The 12,633-nt window shown below is 42.7% G+C and overlaps 1 protein-coding gene across 1 annotated transcript in view; it reads right to left on the reverse strand.

Moving 5' to 3' along the window:
- Positions 1 to 12,633, reverse strand: part of plcg2 (phospholipase C, gamma 2) — a 64,526-nt gene that overhangs the window by 31,434 nt on the left and 20,459 nt on the right. The gene's annotated exons all lie outside the window — the stretch shown is intronic.

Raw genomic sequence — 12,633 nt, forward strand, 5'->3', positions numbered from 1 at the left:
GTGTGCGCTCAGTGTAAGGCGCCTAGACACCTGCCCAGGGGGAAGTTACAACCCCTACCCGTTCCACAACGGCCGTGGTCTCACCTCTCGGTAGACTTTGTCACGGACCTTCCCCATCCCAGGGGAATACCACTATTCTGGTCGTTGTGGATCGGTTCTCTAAGGCCTGTCGTCTCATCCCAATGCCAGGTCTCCCTACTGCCCTACAGACTGCTGAGGCTTTGTTTACCCACGTCTTCCGGCACTACGGGGTACCCGAGGATATAGTGTCTGATCGGGGTCCCCAATTCACCTCTAGAGTCTGGAGGGCGTTCATGGAACGCTTGGGGGTCTCGGTTAGCCTTACCTCGGGTTTCCACCCTGAGAGTAATGGGCAGGTGGAGAGAGTGAACCAGGATGTGGGTAGGTTTCTGAGATCATATTGCCAGGACCGGCAGGGGGAGTGGTCGGGATATATTCCCTGGGCAGAGATAGCCCATAACTCCCTCCATCATTCATCTACTAACCTGACACCTTTCCAGGGTGTGTTAGGTTACCAGCCGGTTCTGGCACCTTGGCATCAGAGCCAGCTCGAGGCCCCTGCGGTGGACGAGTGGTTCCGGCGCTCGGAGGAGACGTGGAATGCTGCGCACGTTCATTTGCAGCGTGCCATCAGGCGGCAAAAGGCGAGCGCCGATCGCCACCGCAGTGAGGCTCCGGTGTATGCACCAGGAGACCGGGTCTGGCTCTCGACTCGAAACCTGCCCCTTCGCCTGCCCTGCCGGAAGCTGGGTCGGTGGTTTGTGGGGCCATTTAAAGTCCTGAGGAGATTGAACGAGGTTTGTTACAGGTTACAACTGCCTAATGATTATCGCATTAACCCCTCGTTCCATGTGTCTCTCCTCAGGCCGGTGGTAGCTGGTCCACTCCAGGACAGTGAGATACGGGAGACTCCTCCGCCCCCACTGGACATCGAGGGGGCTCCGGCGTACTCAGTCCGGTCCATCGTGGATTCGAGACGTCGGATGGGGGGTCTGCAGTATCTCGTGGAGTGGGAGGGGTACGGACCGGAGGAACGGTGCTGGGTGCCTAGGAGGGACATTTTAGATCTCTCCCTTCTGACGGAGTTCCACCGGAGTCATCCTACGCGTCCTGCTTCGCGTCCTCCTGGCCGTCCCCGAGGCCGGGGTCGGCGCATGGCTGGAGCCGCACGTCAAGGGGGGGGGGTACTGTCACGGAGACCGCCGAGGCTGCTCCTCGTTCTTGCTCGGGCAGGCTTCGGCGTTCGTCGTCCCCGGAGTACTAGCTACTACCGCTTGATGTTTTCGATGTTTGTTTGGTTATGTCTAGTTGGTGCACCTGTCTCGTATTCTGTCTTGATTATGTCTCCTATAAGTTCTCCTGTGTTAGGTTTGCATTTTGTGTGTTATTGTCGCCTGTCGTGTATGTATAGGTTCTGTGACCTTGGCTTTTGTGGGTTTTACGCACTCGCGTATTTTGTTACGCCTCTTGTGTTTTTGGAGGCTGTTTATTTTGTGTGTACCTTAAGAGGTATTAGTAAAGTCATCTTGACTATTCCTCTGTGTCCTGCGCTTGACTCCACCACCGCATCCACATCAGACCTTGACAATATATATATATATATATATATATATATATATATATATATATACACAGTACCAGTCAAAAGTTTGGACACACCTACTCATTCAAGGGTTTTTCTTTATTTTTACTATTTTCTACATTGTAGAATAATAGTGAAGACATCAAAAATCTATTTAATCCATTTTTAATTCAGGCTGTAACATAACAAAATGTGGAATAAGTCAAAGGGTATGAATACTTTCTGAAGGCACTGAGATATATATATATATATATATATATATATATATACACAGTGAGGGAAAAAAGTATTTGATCCCCTGCTGATTCTATACGTTTGCCCACTGACAAAGAAATTATCAGTCTATCATTTTAATGGTAGGTTTATTTGAACAGTGAGAGACAGAATAACAACAAAAATATCCAGAAAAACCCATGTAAAAAATGTTATAAATTGATTTGCATTTTAATGAGGGAAATAAGTATTTACCCCCTCTCAATCAGAAAGATTTCTGGCTCCCAGGTGTCTTTTATACAGGTAACGAGCTGAGATTAGGAGCACACTCTTAAAGGGAGTGCTCCTAATCTCAGTTTGTTACCTGTATAAAAGACACCTGTCTACAGAAGCAATCAATCAATCAGATTCCAAACTCTCCACCATGGCCAAGACCAAAGAGCTCTCCAAGGATGTCAGGGACAAGATTGTAGACCTACACAAGGCTGGAATGGGCTACAAGACCATCGCCAAGCAGCTTGGTGAGAAGGTGAAAACAGTTGGTGCGATTATTCGCAAATGGAAGAAACACAAAAGAACTGTCAATCTCCCTCGGCCTGGGGCTCCATGCAAGATCTCACCTTGTGGAGTTGCAATGATCATGAGAACGGTGAGGAATCAGCACAGAACTACATTGGAGGATCTTGTCAATGATCTCAAGGCAGATGGGACCATAGTCACCAAGAAAACAATTGGTAACACACTACGCCGTGAAGGACTGAAATCCTGCAGCGCCCGCAATGTCCCGCTGCTCAAGAAAGCACATATACAGGCCCGTCTGAAGTTTGCCAATGAACATCTGAATGATTCAGAGGAGAACTGGGTGAAAGTGTTGTGGTCAGATGAGACCAAAATCGAGCTCTTTGGCATCAACTCAACTCGCCGTGTTTGGAGGAGGAGGAATGCTGCCTATGACCCCAAGAACACCATCCCCACCGTCAAACATGGAGGTGGAAACATTATGCTTTGGGGGTGTTTTTCTGCTAAGGGGACAGGACAACTTCACCGCATCAAAGGGATGATGGACAGGGCCATGTGCCATCAAATCTTGGGTGAGAACCTCTTTCCCTCAGCCAGGTATTGAAAATGGGTCGTGGATGGGCATTCCAGCATGACAATGACCCAAAACACACAGCCAAGGCAACAAAGGAGTGGCTCAAGAAGAAGCACATTAAGGTCCTGGAGTGGCCTAGCCAGTCTCCAGACCATAATCCCATAGAAAATCTGTGGAGGGAGCTGAAGGTTCAAGTTGCCAAACGTCAGGCTCGAAACCTTAATGACTTGGAGAAGATCTGCAAAGAAGAGTGGGATAAAATCACTCCTGAGATGTGTTCAAACCTGGTGGCCAACTACAAGAAACGTCTGACCTCTGTGATTGCCAACAAGGGTTTTGCCACCAAGTACTAAGTCATGTTTTGTAGAGGGGTCAAATACTTATTTCCCTCATTAAAATGCAAATCAATTCATAACATCTTTGACATGCGTTTTTCTGGATTTTTTTGTTGTTATTCTGTCTCTCACTGTTCAAATAAACCTACCATTAAAATTATAGCCTGATCATTTCTTTGTCAGTGGGCAAACTTATAAAATCAGCAGGGGATCAAATACTTTTTTTCCCTCACTGTATATATATATGCACCAAATATTGTGCACAAATGTGTTTACATCCCCGTTAGTGAGCATTTCTCCTTTGCCAAGATAATCCATCCACCTGACAGGTGTGGCATATCAAGAAGCTCATTAAACAGCATGATCATTACAAAGGTGCACCTTGTGGTGTGGACAATAAAAGGCCACTCTAAAATGTGCAGTTTTGTGACACAACACAATGCCACAGATGTCTGAAGTTTTGAGGGAGCGTGCAATTGGCATACTGACTACAGGAATGTCTACCAGAATAAAATGTTCTCTACCATAAGCCACCTCCAAGAGAGAGAGTGTGTGTATTTCTTTAGATATTGTTTTCATATACACTACTGTTAAAAAGTTTGAGGTCACTTAGAAAAGCAAATTTTTTGGTCCATTAAAATAACATCAAATAGATCAGAAATACAGTGTAGACATTGTTAATGTTGTAAATGGCTATTGTAGCTGGAAACGGCTGATTTTTAATGGAATATCTACATAGGCGTACAGAGGCCCATTATCAGCAACCATCAGTCCTGTGTTCCAATGGCACGTTGTGATTGCTAATCCAAGTTTATCATTTTAAAAGGCTAGTTGATCATTAGAAAACCCTTTTGCAATTATGTTAGCACAGCTGAAAACTGTTGTGCTGATTAAAGAAGCAATAAAACTGGCCTTCTTGAGACTAGTTGAGTATCTGGAGCATCAGCAATTGTGGGTTCGATTACAGGCTCAAAATGGCCAGAAACAAATAACTTTCTTCTGAAACTTGTCAGTCTATTCTTGTTCTGAGAAATGAAGGCTATTCCATGCGAGAACTTGCCAAGAAACTGAAGATCTCGTACAACGCTGTGTACTACTCCCGTCACAGAACAGCGCAAACAGGCTCTAACCAGGAGTGGGAGGCCCCGGAGCACAACTGAGCAAGAGGACAAATACATTAGAGTGTCTAGTTTGAGAAACAGACGCCTCACAGGTCCTCAACTGGCAGCTTCATTAAATAGTACCTGCAAAACACCAGTCTCAACGTCAACAGTGAATAGGCGACTCCGGGATGCTGACCTTCTAGGCAGAGTTACAAAGAAAAAGCCATATCTCAGACTGGCCAATAAAAATAAAAGATTAAGATGGGCAAAATAACAGACACTGGACAGAGGAAGATTGGAAAAAAGTGTTATTGACAGACGAATCGAAGTTTGAGGTGTTCAGATCACAAAGAATAACATTTGTGAGACACAGACCAAATGAAAAGATGCTGGAGGATTGCTTGATGCCATCTTTCAAGCATGGTGGAGGCAATGTGATGGTCTTTGGTGGTGATAAATTGGGAGATTAGTACAGGGTAAAAGGGATCTTGAAGAAGGAAGGCTATCACTCCATTTTGCAACGCCATGCCATACTCTGTGGACAGCGCTTGATTGGAGCCAATTTCCCCCTACAACAGGACAATGACCCAAAGCACAGCTCCAAACTATGCAATGACTATTTAGGGAAGAAGCAGTCAGCTGTTATTCTGTCTATAATGGAGTGGCCAGCACAGTCACCGGCTCTCAACCCTATTGAGCTGTTGTGGGAGCAGCTTGACCGTATGGTACGTAAGTGCACATCAAGCCAATCCAACTTGTGGGAGGTGCTTCAGGAAGCATGGGGTGAAATCTCTTCAGATTACTAGAATGCCAAAGGTCTGCAAGGCTGTAATTGCTGCAAATGGAGGATTCTTTGACGAAAGCAAAGTTTGAAGGACACAATTATTATTTCAATTAAAAATCATTATTTCTAACCTTGTCAATGACTACATTTCCTATGCATTTTGCTATATTTCCTATTCAAACTCATTTCAAGTATGTTTTCATGGAAAACAAGGACATTTCTAAGTGACCCCAAACTTTTGAACGGTAGTGTATATATATATATATATATATATATATATATATATATATATATATATATATTGGTCTGGACAATCTATATAGCAAAAATTATTAAGATCTGATCTGATGTATTCACATTACTTGATTCATGAAAAAAAAATGTTTTACTTCTTTTCAAATTTGTCCATCAGTAACCTCAGAGAACAAGTGTACCAAAGGAAATAATACATTTCCGTTATGGGCATGAATGGGTTAATACCATCACATACATAGCCTATAATAAAGTAATAATCTAATATTAAAGGTAGACTCAGCGAAATGACATTGCCACAGGCAGCACTGCAGATATTGAGATAAGTGAGATGCAAGACTTCACTCTCAAACATTCACACACAGTATTTGCGCATGTGCATGGTTCGCTTCACGCGGTTCACAGCGTGGTAGCCAGGGCACCAAAACAGCGGAGAAGATGAGCCTCGCAATTCAACGCTCTTAGTTGTTGCGGAAATTGACCCACTATGCTGTTTACTTTTTGCATCTACGTCATATCGCTGAGTCTACCTTTAAACACACGCTCAGTCAGTACAATAAGCCTATGAAAGATTTAAACATAAAAAAAATAGAACAAGTTATTGTGGAAATGTCGGATGTATGAAAGAGGTATTTTCTTTTACTTTATGAAGCCGCCTTGTTCTATTCCATTCACTGTGTCTACAAGGAAATTCAACTGCTGATTTGCGTATGTAACGTCACTTTTCCTCGAAATTTGCATAAAAATATGAAGTGGCAAGATCAGCAAACCAGAGTACTAACTAAACCCAACGAGGCAGTAGAGCGACTGAGGGAACCTCCAGAGTAGGTTATGCAGGCCTCATTATTGTAAATTGCCGCCTGGAAGTTTATAGTTATTGGTGCTGTATAGTAGATAAGCCATAAAATGAATGGTAAAAGGTGAAACATAATATTGGATCTTAAATAAACACTTGGAAATAAAAAGCCATCAAAGCAAAACAATGATTTATGACAGTACTAAATACCTGTTCACATGAGCTCAAACACAGAAGATAAAGATTGATGTGAGTGGGCCGCACCTGGTGTCCATTTATTGTAGCAGTACAATAGTAGTGTACAGTTGTACACACAGATTAGAAATCTCAACAGACTTTACCATCCACACACCACACAAACACACACTGTCTTGTACTACTAACCTTGTGGAGACACACAATTCAGTCCCATTCAAAATAATTTTTGGAGCTGCTTTACTCAAGAAAGCAAAAAAGAGACCATGTTTGTATGCGGCTTTATTAAGTCAATTATTATTACATGTTTTACATTGTTTGCAGACTGATATGTGACACGTATTAATACCAAAAGAACATGCAAAACAGGCAAAGAAATATATAACATCTATATATGTTTTTTTGGGCTAAACATGTGTGGCTCAAAACATGACGCGTCGCTACTGGCAGAATGCCTCTCTTTGTTTTAGTTTATGTAACCTCCACTTGGTGAAATGTGGACTTGTTCTGTGGCTACAAAGCACAGGGAGGAAGGTGAGCCATGGTTGGCTTATATGCAGTGGCGCACAATAGCATAGTCCGTGTTTTTATTACGAATAGCAAGCAACTTTATGTTCTGGGATGCCGAGTTTCAATGCCCGCCAGTGCTTAATTTGTAAATTGGGAGGTGCCGGAACAAAAAGTGAGCCCTGTGGGGCTCATATATATATATTTTTAAAAGTTATAATAAAGCATTGCATGCATTATCATCGCTTTTGTGTACTGGCATAGAGCAGTAAAGTAGAGGCGCTTGCAAAAGTTGCACACATGGGGAAACACATTTGTAGCCTAGGTTCCGGAAAGAATGTGGCCTTTTATAAACGCATTCAGTGGCGACCTGTCATTCAGGGCAGGTGGGGCTTGCCTGTTTTGCATGTTATTTGGGCATTAATATGTGTCACATATCAGTTTGCAAACAATAAAAAAATATATATCATACAAACATAGTATTTTATTTGTTTTCTTGAGTAAGGCAGCTCCAAAATGCAGGTGTTTCAGCCTAGCTCAGTGCATTCTGTGGTGGTGGGGCAAGCTAGCAGAAAATAGGAGCGTTGCACAGTGATTGGCTCAGTGTTCTGTCACTCATGGGGACATTACATCACCGCCAAGTCTAAATCCTTAGTAAGGGTAGACATCGAAAATTCTAGCCCTTTGGGTCCTGCCATAGAGTTACATTAGAAGTGCCCTTCCAAGAAGGCTAAAGGTCATTGGCCACAGATACAATTACGTCAAATCACATTATATGTACAGTAGCTTTGATTGGACTGATCATGTCAACATCTTACTTTCAAAATCTTAGCTAGCAGTCATCATCATGAATCAAGTCGACAATCTACTGGCACACACTTTTTAATCCTTGTCATATGAAGATAAATAATGAAGATCAATTATAGATAAAACGTATCGGTGCTCATCGGCCATTGGACATAAACATTACACAACAAGTTGGAAATCGTAAATTCAACAATGAGTGGTTTGGAAGGAATCGGTGACAGTGGCTAACTGCAAGCATTGCAACTGGGAAGTCCGGAATAAATGAGCTCAGACTGGGAAAATATGTTTTTATCAAATAAAATAAAATGTTATTTGTCACATGCGCCGAATACAACAGGTGTAGACCTTACAGTGAAATGCTTACTTACAAGCCCTTAACCAACAATGCAGTTTTAAGAAAGAATACCTAAAAAATATAAGAAATAAAAGTAACAAATAATGAAAGAGCAGCAGTAAGATAACAATAGCGAGGCTATATTCAGGGGGTAACGGTACCGAGTCAATGTGCGGGGGCACCGGTTAATCAAGGTAATTTAGTTAATATGTATATGTAGGTAGAGTTATTAAAGTGACTATGCATATATAATAAACAGAGAGTAGGCAATACAAATAGTCTGGGTAGCCATTTGATTAGATGTTCAGGAGTCTTATGGCTTGGGGGTAGAAGCTGTTGAGAAGCCTCTTGGACCTAGACTTGGCACTCTGGTACCGCTTGCCGTGTGGTAGCAGAGGGAACAGTCTATGACTAGGGTGGCTGAATTCTTTGACAATTTTTAGGGCCTTCCTCTGACACCGCCTGGTATAGAGGTCCTGGATGGCAGGAAGCTTGGCCCCAGTGATGTACTGGGCCGTACGCACTACCCTCAGTAGTGCCTTGCGGTCGGGGGCCGAGCAGTTGCCATACCAGGCAGTGATGCAACCAGTCAGGATGCTCTTGATGGTGCAGCTGTTGAACCTTTTGAGGATCTGAGGACCCATGCCAAATCTTTTCAGTCTCCTTAGGGGGAATAGGTTTTGTCGTGCCCTCTTCACGACTGTCTTGGTGTGCTTGGACCATGTTAGTTTGTTGGTGATGTGGACACAAAGGAACTTGAAGCTTTCAACCTGCTCCACTTTTGAATGGTTATCCAACTCGGAAATGTAAATCCGGCCTCTTTCGCCGCGCCACCTTCCTGTTCAAGTGAGCACATCACAACAAGGTGAGTCCATAAATGTCTTATATGCTGCTGTATAAATGATGTAATATGCCAGGGAGATATGTATACTGTAGCTAAGAAAGTAATACTAAGTGTATGTTGTGTAGTAAGCTGTTAGTAGCCCATGTGCCTCACCTTAATAATTTGGTCTATTTTCACCTCTTAATTTCGCCTACTGTTCTGATTCAGTGGTGCACATGTAGCCTATAACTTGTTTTTGAGAAATGTAATCATCGAATATTGTAAGAGCTTTCATTGTCTGCTTATATGCCCCCTTTATTTATCCTACGGTTCTGACTTGGTGTACAGGGAGAACACTGTAAGAACGGCCCATGTCCTGAATTCTGTCACTGTACATTTCAAAAGTGCTGAACAAATAGTGATATTGATTACGTCCGTCCTGGCTCGCTCATTAATGTCTTAATCGAAATTTCGGATTGCCTCTTATCCGCTTGTCGTCCCCTTATGCCATAGTTTGTACATCTCAATCGTCAGTAGAAACCACATTTGTTTAAGCAAGTCAGCCATATCAGCTATGTTTTTTTTAAGGCATTAAATGAGCCTGAAAGACCTGTTTCAGTGCCAGACAAGGCTCCGCTGATAGCCAGGTGTAGCAGTGGTAAGGTGTTGGGACTGCTGTTGGGACTCTGCTGTTTTGGCAACTTTATGTAGGCTCTAACAGTTTGTGGGCACCATTTGTCACCATTATAGTGCAATTAATGTATTGTTTAGTGTTGTGTTGTGTAGTGGCTTTGCTGGCATTCATCCCACTTTATTTATTTTTGCAATACCAAGATTTACAGTTGAATTCGGAAGTTTACATACACTTAGGTTGGAGTCATTAAAACTCGTTTTTCAACCACTCCACAAATTTCTTGTTAACAAACTACAGTTTTGGCAAGTCGGTTAGGACATCTACTTTGTGCATGACACAAGTCATGTTTCCAACAATTGTTTACAGACAGATTATTTCACTTATAAATTCACTGTATCACAATTCCAGTGGGTCAGAAGTTTACATACACTAAGTTGACTGTGCCTTTAAACATCTTGGAAAATTCCAGAAAATGATGTCATGGCTTTCGAAGCTTCTGATAGGCTAATTGACATCATTTGAGTCAATTGGAGGTGTAGCTGTGGATGTATTTCAAGGCCTACCTTCAAACTCAGTGACTCTTTGCTTGACATCATGGGAAAATCAAAAGAAATCAGCCAAGACCTCAGAAAACAAATTGTAGACCTCCACAAGTCCGGTTCATCCTTGGGAGCAATTTCCAAATGCCTGAAGGTACCACGTTCATCTGTACAAACAATAGTAAGCAAGTATAAACACCATGGGACCACGCAGCCGTCATACCACTCAGCAAGGAGTTCTGTCTCCTAGAGATAAACATACTTTGGTGCGAAAAGTGCAAATCAATCCCAGAACAACAGGAAAGGACCTTGTGAAGATGCTGGAGGAAAAAGGTACAAAAGTATCTATATCCACAGTAAAACGAGTCCTATATCGACATAACCTGAAAGGCCACTCAGCAAGGAAGAAGCCACTGCTCCAAAATCGCCATAAAAAAGCCAGACTACGGTTTGCTACTGCACATGGGGACAAAGATCATACTTTTTGGAGAAATGTCCTCTGGTCTGATGAAACAAAAATAGAACTGTTTGCCCATAATGACCATCGTTATGTTTGGAGGAAAAAGGGGAATGCTTGCAAGCCGAAGAACACCATCCCAACCATGAAGCACGGGGGTGGCAGCATCATGCTGTGGGAGTGCTTTGCTGCAGGAGGGACTGGTGCACTACACAAAATAGTTGGTATCATGAGGAAGGAAAATTATGTGGATAGATAGAAGCTACATCTCATGACATCAATCAGGAAGTTAAAGCTTGGTCGCAATGGGTCTTCCAAATGGACAATGACCCCAAGCATACTTCCAAAGTTGTGGCAAAATGGCTTAAGGATAACAAAGTCAAGGTATTGGAGTGGCCATCACAAAGCCCGGACATCAATCCTATAGGAAATTTGTGGGCAGAACTGAAAAGGCGTGTGCGAGCAAGGAGGCCTACAAACCTGACTCAGTTACACCAGCTCTGTCAGGAGGAATGGGCCAAAATTCACCCAACTTATTGTGGGAAGTTTGTGGAAGGCTACCTGAAACGTTTGACCCAAGTTAAACAATTTAAAGGCAATGCTACCAAATACTAATTGAGTGTATGTAAACTTCTGACCCACTGGGAATGGGATGAAAGAAATAAAAGCTTTTCTCCAAAAAGTACGATCTTTGTCTCCATGTGCAGTTGCAAACCGTAGTCTGTCTTTTTTATGGCGGTTTTGGAGCAGTGGCTTCTTCCTTGCTGAGCAGCCTTTCAGGTTATGTCTATATAGGGCTCGTTTTACTGTAGATATAGATAATTTTGTACCTGTTTCCTCCAGCATCTTCACAAGGTCCTTTGCTGTTGTTCTGGGATTGATTTGCACTTTTTACACCAAAGTACGTTAATCTCTAGGAGACAGAACGCGTCTCCTTCCTGAGCGGTATGACGGATGCGTGGTCCCATGGTGTTTATACTTGCGTACAATTGTTTGTACAGATGAACATGGTAGTTTCGGGCGTTTGGAAATTGCTCCCAAGGATGAACCAGACTTGTGGAGATAAAAAAAAAAAATTCTGAGGTCTTGGCTGATTTCTTTTGATTGTCCCATGATGTCAAGCAAAGAGTCACTGAGTTTGAAGGTAGGCCTTGAAATACATCCACAGGTACACCTCCAATTGACTTAAATGATGTCAATTAGCCTATTAGAAGCTTCGAAAGCCATGACATCATTTTCTGGAATTTTCCAAGCTGTTTAAAGACACTTAGTGTATGTAAACTTCTGACCCACTGGAATTGTGATACAGTGAATTATAAGTGAAATAATCTGTCTGTAAACAATTGTTGGATAAATCACTTGTGTCATGCACAAAGTAGATGTCCTAACCGACTTGCCAAAACTATAGGTTTGTTAACAAGAAATTAGTGGAGTGGTTGAAAAAACTAGTTTTAATGACTCCAACCTACAGTGAGGGAAAAAAGTATTTGATCCCCTGCTGATTTTGTACGTTTTCCCACTGACAAAGACATGATCAGTCTATCATTTTAATGGTAGGTTTATTTGAACAGTGAGAGACAATAAAAACAAAAAAATCCAGAAAAATGCATATCAAACATTTTATAAATTGATTTGCATTTTAATGAGGGAAATAAGTATTTGACCCCTCTGCAAAACATGACTTAGTACTTAGTGGCAAAACCCTTGTTGGCAATCACAGAGGTCAGACGTTTCTTGTAGTTGGCCACCAGGTTTGCACACATCTCAGGAGTGATTTTGTCCCACTCCTCTTTGCAGATCTTCTCCAAGTCATTAAGGTTTCGAGGCTGACGTTTGGTAACTCGAACCTTCAGCTCTCTCCACAGATTTTCTATGGGATTAAGGTCTGGAGACTGGCTAGGCCACTCCAGGACCTTAATGTGCTTCTTCTTGAGCCACTCCTTTGTTGCCTTGGCCGTGTGTTTTGGGTCATTGTCATGCTGGAATACCCATCCACGACCCATTTTCAATGCCCTGGCTGAGGTAAGGAAGTTCTCACACAAGATTTGACGGTACATGGCCCCGTCCATCGTCCCTTTGATGCGGTGAAGTTGTCCTGTCCCCTTAGCAGAAAAACACCCCCAAAGCATAATGTTTCCACCTCCATGTTTGACGGTGG

Source organism: Coregonus clupeaformis, chromosome 29 (genome assembly GCF_020615455.1).
Source record: "Coregonus clupeaformis isolate EN_2021a chromosome 29, ASM2061545v1, whole genome shotgun sequence".
NCBI classification, from domain to species: Eukaryota; Metazoa; Chordata; class Actinopteri; order Salmoniformes; family Salmonidae; genus Coregonus; species Coregonus clupeaformis.